We start from the raw sequence: 9816 nt of genomic DNA, 5'->3' as shown, positions 1-9816 counted from the left end.
AATTCTATTAGTACAATTAAAGAACCCCCTGAATGTTTTCCATATCCCTCAGAGACATTAGCGCAGCAGGAAAAAGAAGCACAGTTTCCACTGGAAACATTTTGGAGCTTTCATTTAGGAAGATGAACCAGTGACTCATAATTAATCATGTATTAAGTATTATACAATTTTTAGTCTTGTTTTAGATAAGAGATTTAGCTTACCATCAATTCTTTCATGTGCAATTTGAAAACAAGCGATATTGAGGCTCACCAAGAGTGTGATGTTTAGAAGGTATTAATCATATATGGTGTAGTTGAGCTCAATTTAACAAACATTGAAGTCTTCCCATGAACTGGAATGTATCACTTTTTAATAATAAAAATGACTAATAGGATATAACTCCACATAAGAGCCAAATGTGCATGAATAATATGCAGGACCAAAAACATGTTTATGACTAGCAAAGTGCAAATTAATAAGTATTTATTGATCCTCTTAATGATTATCTTGAGAACTTATTAATCATAAGAATGTGTGTAAAAGAATATAAATACATGAGTTGAAATAAGAACTTTATGCTTTAGTTATGTAAGGACATAGCTTATTACAGAAAACACAGAAAACAGGATATAATTATCCTGAAATCATAATAGTAGCTCAAGGAATAAGGGCAAACACTATTGGTGTTTTGGCATCTCTATGGCCAGGTCTGACTTAAAGTTCAGCCATAATATAACTTTCTGTAGGCCTCTGCTGTTTGAGCAATTTCTTCCAGCATGGCAGCTTTTCTCAACTGGCCACTTCTATTTTAATAGATGCATACCAGTTTTAGATGTCATTATGTATAGGCATTTATAGTAATATTGTAAAGAAATTACTTACAAATACATATACACGTACTATATATACACAAAATTACAAAAGTTTTAGAGAATGGGCTGTGGAATCATTCGTCTGCTAGCTATATGAGCTCAGAAAGATCAAATATTATTTATTCTAAGTTTACTCGTGTGTTAAATACAACCTATTGTAATTTAGCCTATAGCTAATATAAAGTAGTTAGCATAATTAAGCTTAATATATTTTAGAATTATCTCTTCTGATTGACCAAACTCATTATTTTCTAGTCATTCCATTTCTTTTCTATCAAATTCTTTAATTTAATTATTTAATTTAGAGTAATGAAAAACTTAGTAATACTGTGTTTGTTTTTTATCTAGAAATTTTATTTTATCAATATCAGATTCATATTATGATTTAATCAAAGTGCACCTAAAACTACTTATTCCTTTTTAGTGTTTGTTTAAAAAATATTTATAAATACAATATTAAAAATAAAACACTTTCAAATTCTTTGTCAGAACATGGCTGCTAAAAACACACCGTTTTTAAATCTTTTCTCCCTTAAACTAACTCACAATTTATATTGTATCATCAGGTACAGAGTGTGGATTAACAAACTAAATATTTTATAAATACTAGTCTTTAACCTTTTTTTTCCTAAGATTTTATTTATTTATTCATGAGAGATACAGAGAGAGAGACAGAAACATAGGCAGAGGGAGAAGCAGGCTCCCTGAGCAGAGCCCAATGTGGGACTCGATAGTAGGACCCCAGGATCATGCCCTGAGCTGAAGGCAGATGCTCAACTGCTGAGCCACCCAGGTGCCCCCATCTTTAAACTTTTTTGTATGTGAACACAGTTTATCAATAATTTAGTGTATAAATATAATGCTAACCTTTTTCAGCTTTTTCTTAGCAGTATATGCTTCCTGGTTACTAGATTGCTTAATGTCATAGTGTGTTTTATTGTATATGGTTGTAATTTTGGCTAAATAACTGGCCAAAGGATAATTCAGCTTATTTTAGTCCACTAACAACTGCTCACTAGCTTCCTCATAGAATCATCTTCTTAACCCTCTCATTGTGTATTCATGGGAGCACTATGTTTCTAAAAGCCTAACTTTAAAGACTTAGAATTATGTTGTGAGCCCTCCTACTTATTTTCTCAATTAATTTGCATGTTCTTCAATTGTTCTCTTGCAATGCCTTTTGAATCAATTTTCTACTTCCATCTTCCAGTTGTCATTACTTGTAATTAGAAAAATTCCCCCGTTTCTCTTACTACCAGACTGTTTTGATCCAGCTTATACACTGCTGCCACGGTAATTTTCCTACCAATGGAATGAAACCAAGCCAAAAGAAAACTAGACTAAACAATAAAGAAACAAACCAACAAAGCTTTCAACTTAAAAGCCTTCCATTGGCAATCAAATTAAAAATCAGCTTCGTAGATCAATGATCAATATTTTCATTCTCTAGTTCAAATCTTTCCAGTTTTAGGTTATATTTCTCCCTTAGGTTATATGATTTCCATGTATGCCACATGCCAGAAATACCTACAATGGCCTAGATTGTTGGTTATCTACTAAATAGACCTTCTTCTTGCTGAAAGAACCCCAATTTTCTTCAGGAATCACCTTGCACAGTCCCAGGGGATGAATCATGGTGGATTCCTTTTCCTTTTGTCAGAGGTTAGTCTGAGGTGGTTATGTGACTTAGCTCTGGCCAATTAAATATAAAGGAATTCTGCTGTGGAACATTTTGGGAAAGATGTTTCTCCCTGTAAAAGAGAGACATAAAAGCAACAGTTCCCCCACTCCCTTCCTTTTTGCTTTGTTGTGGAGCAAGAAACTGATGGCTGACATTACACCAGTCAGCCATCTTGTGATCATGAGACAAGAAAAGAAGCAAAAGTCTATAAGCTAAGGAAATTAGAATAAGAAGGATGGGAAAAATTGGATACAAAAATATCCTAGCACTGTTAATATATTGCTATTAGTAGTATAGAATCTGCTATACTATCAAAAAAAAAAATGAATCTGCTGTACTGGAATCTTTTGCCTATAGACTTTTAAATATACTAGCAGATAAAACTATTTCCTTAATATGCACAACACTTGCTTTTTTCATTCAATAATTCAAAGCCTGCAATGTACCATGTCTTTACATATATGGGTTCATTTTCTTAGAACTTGTACTTTTCCCTCTGACCCTCATTATTCTAGCCATCCTTCAATTTCAGCTTATGTGCTTTCTCCTTTATAAAGTCTATTCTGCTTCCTTCATATAAATGCTGACTCCCTTCTTTTAGAGTAAAATTTCATTCTACTATTTCCTTCTTTCAGCTTACTCTATGCTACTGAATCTCAATAGCTAAATGGAGAACTTATTTCCTACTGCATAGCATCCTCAGATAATAATTTTCATAAAATAGATACTTACTAAATACATTTTATTCTGAGTCATCAATAATGTTTCAGGAAGTCCTATCAGTCTGTGAAAGATCTAATCTTCAATTACATTTCACTTCTCAATCTGACTACTAGGTAGACATGTGGCAAGAGCAGGGTTTCAGATTCTGTTGGTACCAATCTTTTTTTTTTTTTTTTTTAAGATTTTACTTATTCATGAGAGACACAGAAAGAGAGGCAGAGACATAAGCAGAGGGAGAAGCAGGTTCCTTGTGGGTAGCCCCATGCGGGACTCCATCCCAGGACTCCAGGATCATGCTCTGAGCTAAAGGCAGGCACTCAACCGCTGAGCCACCCAGGTGTCCCTGGTAAAAATCTTTTCATTTCTAGGGGATCCCTGGGTGGCGCAGCGGTTTGGCGCCTGCCTTTGGCCCAGGGCGCGATCCTGGAGACCCGGGATCGAATCCCACATCGGGCTCTCGGTGCATGGAGCCTGCTTCTCCCTCTGCCTGTGTCTCTGCCTCTCTCTCTCTCTCTCTGTGTGACTATCATAAATAAATAAAAATTAAAAAAAAAAAAAAAAAAAAAAACACTTTTCATTTCTAAAAGATTAAATCCTTTAATACTTGTTACAAGATAATAAGTTCCTTTAAGCTAGCATTGTTACCTTTCCTTAGAGTAAAAGGACAATAATTCGTAAGATAGGTGAATAATTTTAATTTAATTTATTTTAATTTAATCTTTAATTCTTAGTAATTCCTTAAGATAGGTGAACCTTACTACAAAATGTGTACAGATGTACTATCCATGCCCTCTTCCATGAATATGCATGTGTGTGTGAAACTTAAATGAATATGTATGTTTTATGTGCCTATCTCAAAAAGACTTGTCTACAATATATTTTCCCTAATCAAAGTCATTTTTTTTTTTGCAAAAGAAGTTCCATAGCAGCACAATCACAGCTTAAACTTACTATGCCTTCCTCATACCTTTGAGCATAGATATAAAAAAATAGACGTGCTACTTAGAAAGATACTTGTTTATCTACATGGATTTCTTTTATTTCTAAAAACCAAACAACAGCATCCAAACATAAGAAGTCCTAGAATGAATCAAAATAAATATGTGTAATAACAAGTGTTATCAGCAGGTATTTTTAATAAACTATTACATCATTAGATTAATCAAAACTAAGCATGCTGAGGAATTTGAGTCTTAGAAAATACTTGGGCTAAGTGTACAGCTAGAACAATAGGCGGCTGAGATATGCATCTGACCATAATCTTAAAATATTTTTAAATATTTTGTTTGCTAAAAAAATATATCCTTAAGAGTGCAGATGAGATTTATACTCAGATATGTTGAATTAATGTATACTCAGATAATGTTAATTAATATGACTGAATTTTCCAAAAGTGTGTTGTTAGGACAACCTAATAGCTTAGTAGGTCCATATGACTTCTGAGGTTACATGCCGTGTCTGAGTGTATCTGCTGCACCTGCCCCAATATATTAATGGTTCTTGTTATATGACTAATCTTCTATGGGTGTGGGCTTTCTGATTAAGCCATTCCATGTGCAAGGGTTCATTATGCAGGTTATAATTCCATTCTTAAAATAAAATAAAAGGAAGGAAGGGAGATATGCTCCATATTCAAGTCAATAGACTCCGTATCTCAGTTCCAGGCAAGTTTCACTAACTGTCCAGCCACTGGGAAGGAGTAAACAGGTGATTAGCATGGAAAGTGCCAACACAGGAATCCAGTGGTAACCATATGGTAGCACTGCTCTAACTCACCATCACAGGAGGATGAAGAGCGTGTTTCTTGCCACAGAGGGCAAATGTGAATTGCTGACTTGACAGCAGAGATAAAGGCATTCACTTTTGTTCAAGTTTTGACTGTTTTAGCATTTTTAGGAAAAGGAGAGGGAAGAAAATCATTTGAAATACTTGGTAGTGGTAATGGAATGTGACATCAATGAGAACAGATCAATAGGAAGGCCGGCAGGAGTGGATTGAGCTTCTGACAATATTCTGTGGTGAAGATTCCTAGGCAAGGGATGGAATGTTTATATTTTCACACCAAGTTACAGAGTCTGCCTCATACCAGATTAAACATCTATTGGGTCTCATTAACTCTTTAGTAACAAAAATTGGCCAATCAAAATATCTTTATTTGATGTAAAGGAAACAGTAATCATTTCTTTTCTGATTTTTTAATATAATTCTCCAAGAGCTCCTGATTTCAAGAAGATAAATTCCTAAGGTATTTGTTACCTCATCTTGAGAAGTATCACTTCTAAATAAATCCTAATAAGATTACAGCAAGGATCTAGCCTTTCTGGAAAACAGGTGAAGTAAGCAAGAGAAACAGCTTTAAAATGTATGGGTTTATAAGTTTGAAATAGTACCAGAAGCTTTTTTGCAAAAAGGGGAGAATTTCAATTTTAACATCAATCGGTAATGATGTAACTTCTCGTGTTTAGAAAATAATTCGTTGGTGATGCATTGATGAATTTACATAGAGAGTTTATGCTTATTTCTTTTATTTATTTTTAATATAAGAGTTTAAGGCTTACTTGGAATATAGTGCTGAAAACTTGAGCCAGGATTTCAGATGAAAGGTGTTATCTTTGAAGGAATAATCAAAATCACTTGAGTGTTTTAATGTTTTAATCATTCAGTGGTTAGCCTTAGGAAAAAAGCCCTTAACTTATATTTCTCAAGAGAATGTTTATGTATATGTGTGTTTGCATGTGTATAAATAATATTCTATGAATATTCATAGGTATTATAAAATATTCAGTCACACATAATGTATCTCCCATTTCTGTGGTTTCAGTACCACAGCTTTATGATGAATTGACTGTCCTTTCAAGTTGACCTCTATATAATCATTAGTTACAAAGATTTTAAAAGGTTTTCTTTTGTGAAAAAAGTCTTTACAGATTATTTTTTGTTTTTAGTTCAGAAATGTTGTGGGAGAAAATTTAGAATTTATATTTAAAAATATAATCTGTATCACTTTTACTCAAACTAAATGGAAAAGGGAAATATGGAAGAATATTAAAGATTTAGAAGAGAAGATTCAAAACAGCATGAAATGATTAATACTCCGAGTTGATTGTGTTTATTAACATGCACTTTATAAAAATAATAACATTTTATAGTAGTTTTAGGTTGGTATTACTATAATATTTTTGTTTGCATAATTCAGTGAATAGCCTCTGGTATCAAAATGTGTGAATTTGTCTTGATGATTTCTTTTATTTTTAGATTCTCTTAATGTCCAACTTTGAATCACTGTCTTCTCTCCTCATCCACCCTGTTGGATGTGTTGATTGTAGTATCTCTCTACTAGAGATATTGAGATATTGAGTAGGTGGTTGGGTGTATGAATATGAAATTTGGAATAAAAGTTTCAGCTGGAACTACATATATTTCAGAATCATCCACAAAAAGATTATTTTTGAAGCCATAAGACTATATGGAATCACTAAGGAACTGAGTGATGATAGAGGACCAAAACCTGGGTCCTGCAGGATTATAAAATCAGAGATATGGGAGAAGAGGAGGAACATGCACAAGAGACTGAGAAGACATAACAGCAAGAAAGGGCATAAAGGACATGGTGTCCTGAAAGTTCAGATGTAGAGAACAATCCAACTTTGTGAGAGCTGCTGACAGATCAGTAATGTGACTAAGACTAAGGATTAATCATTTTGTGTCATAGAAGTCATTTGTAACCTTGACAAAAACCAGATTTGGTGAATAGTTGGAGCAAAATCAAGAACAGAATAGGCCTGAGGTAGAATTGGTCAGGAGGAATGGGAAAAGGAAATATAAACAATACTTTTGAAGAGTTTTGCTTCAAAGTGTATGAAGTAAACAGCATAATAAATACTGGAGAACTAGTGGGATTCTGAAAAGGTATTGTAAGATGATAGAGATATCAGTATAATTTTATATCGGTGAAGAGAGAAGGAGAGGGAGAGAGAAGGGAGGGAGAAGGGGAAGGTGAAGGTAGGAGGAGAAAGAGAAGATGGATTATGGTATAATACAGAAAAGTAAAAAAAAAAAAAAAAAAAAAAAAAAAAACCCTGCCACAGTGATATCCTTAGGAAAGTGAGTAAGGGGGCAGCCCAAGTGGTGCATCGGTTTAGTGCCGCCTGCAGCCCAGGGCGTGATCTGGAGACCCTGGATCAAGTCCCACGTCAGGCTCTCTGCATGTCTGCATGGAGCCTGCTTCTCCCTCTGCCTGTGTCTCTGCCTCTCTCTCTCTCTCTCTCTCTCTCTCTCCATCTCTATGAATAAATAAATAAAATCTTAAAAAAAAAAAAAAGGAAAATGAGTAAGGGTAGGCTCCAGAGAATGAATGGAGGAATGGGGTTTGGGAGATGAATGGTTACTTTATATCTGTGGTGCCAGGTGGGGAGACAGATTATGTGAGTACAGATAGGTGATGGGGGAGATAGGTGGGTATAGATGGTGTTGGAAGTCTTTGGAGGTTCTCTTCTGATGCTTAAATTTTGTCAAAGAAGTATGAAGGACTGTCATTGGGTCAGAGTGAATTTTGGGGTGAGAGTCTTGGAGATTGGAAGACAGAAAAAAAAAAAGGTGTGACAGAGACATCTGGGGAGAGAAAGAACAAATAGACTAGTGAAGTAGAAAGTGATCAGTTGATTAAGGACATATTGTAAATGCACACTGGAGATCCACAGTCATGATATTCAAATCAGAACAGCTCTATTCTTCTTTAAAAAACAAACAACCCCCCCCAAAAAAAACCCAAAGCCTCCTTTCCCAAATAATATATAGTTTAACTGTATGTATTTTCTCAGCATCATCCTGTAACTATCTGAAATGCAGAACTATGCAGGGTTGTTTTGAGTTCTTTTGTTTCTTATAATGTAGGTTTTTATTGTGGACTGATTTCACTACATCCAATTATAATCCATGCAAAATATTTCAGTTGTTAGATATAAAGTATTCACATCCATCTTTTTTAAAGTAATCTCTTCACCCAGCATGGGACTCAAACTCATGACCCTGAGATCAAGAGTTCCATGCTCTACTGACCAGGCCAGCCAGGTGCACATTAACATCCTTTTTATATTTGATCTTTGTTTTTTGAAGCATACAGTCATTTTCCATAATATTTCTAAATACCGCTATTTTGAGTACTGGCTTCGTGTATATCAAATGCTGGATCTTAATTATCTTGGGAATAACTACAACACAATGATAAAATAAACATTTTTGTACTTAGATTTAATAATAGTTTTCTAAATAGTAATGATGCATATACAATATCCCTTTTGATTTTTGGAAATAATAATGTGATAAAAAGACATTTGATAGCTTTTCACATTTATTTTTCATATTCCTCTAAGTTGGGCTATATTTTTTAAAACTCAGCTTACAGAGAAGGAAAGTGAAGAATTAGGCAATTAAATAATTCATCCAAATTCACTTATTCACTCACTGTTGAAGTTGTAAAACACATTTGAGCTCAATAGATAAACTCAAAAGCCTCAGCTATTCATGAATGCAACGTACCTGCTTGTGCTCAAACTAAAGATTACAAATAGTTTGTTATTTGCATTTTAATTTAATTCTGTTTGTGTAATACTAATTAAAAGGCTTTGTGTAAATTTTATGTCAGTCCCTGTAGTAGATGGATTATGATATATAAGACTCTTTTAAGCCTCATTGCACTATAATATGGGAATAATCTCCATTTTTATAAGAAACAAAACAATTTATTTGTCCAAAGTCACATTCCTGTTAAGTGGAATAGCTGGGAGTCAAATGCAGTCAGACTCCAGACCCCGCAATGTTAGTTGAGAGTTCAAATATTTCAACAAATATCCAGGTTGTAACAAATATATTTTTTCCAGGTATAGCATCTGAAATTTTATAGTCTCTATAGATAATTTACATAACTTAGTCATAATAACTTTAGAGCAATCAAATTGGTCAACTGTCAGTTTCTTAAATTCAAAAGAATTTTTTTTGGTGGTTTTGTGCAAAATTCTTAAATTAAAATGTCTAATTTGTACAAAAGCACCAGAACATTCCCTGTTTTCTCCATTAGTTTTATCCCAGTGAACATTGTACTATTCCTAACAATTTGATGAAGGTGATGAAGTGAATTAGTCCTCCAGATTGTGAAGGCTTGTGGAGTTATGCCCTTTTGGAAGCATTTTTTGTCCCAGGAATGTCAAAGCTGGCAACTTTTTGATGCAGTTTGTTTCCCCATCTGTCCCATACATTTAGAAGAATTGTGAAGTGAAGAATGGATTTCATACTATGCAAGTAGGCCTTTCCCTTTTGGTGTTGCCAATCTGATTTCTCTAGGGAGAAGTCTCCTGTGTGTTGGGCTTCTCTGACTGTCCAGGTGGAATTGTTAAATTTTTTGACAAATCTTAAGGAAGCTTGAAAGTGACAGATAAATAAGTGATGTCTAAATACTGGTGTTTTTGTTATTAGTTAGGGTAGACTAGGCTATGCTCTGGTGACAAATACACTTAGTGGCTTGATAGACAAAGTGCGTTGCAGGTACCACAACAAGGCAAC

Source organism: Canis aureus, chromosome 7 (assembly GCF_053574225.1).
Source record: "Canis aureus isolate CA01 chromosome 7, VMU_Caureus_v.1.0, whole genome shotgun sequence".
Lineage (NCBI taxonomy): Eukaryota > Metazoa > Chordata > Mammalia > Carnivora > Canidae > Canis > Canis aureus.
Note: the sequence above shows the minus strand (reverse complement) of the source record.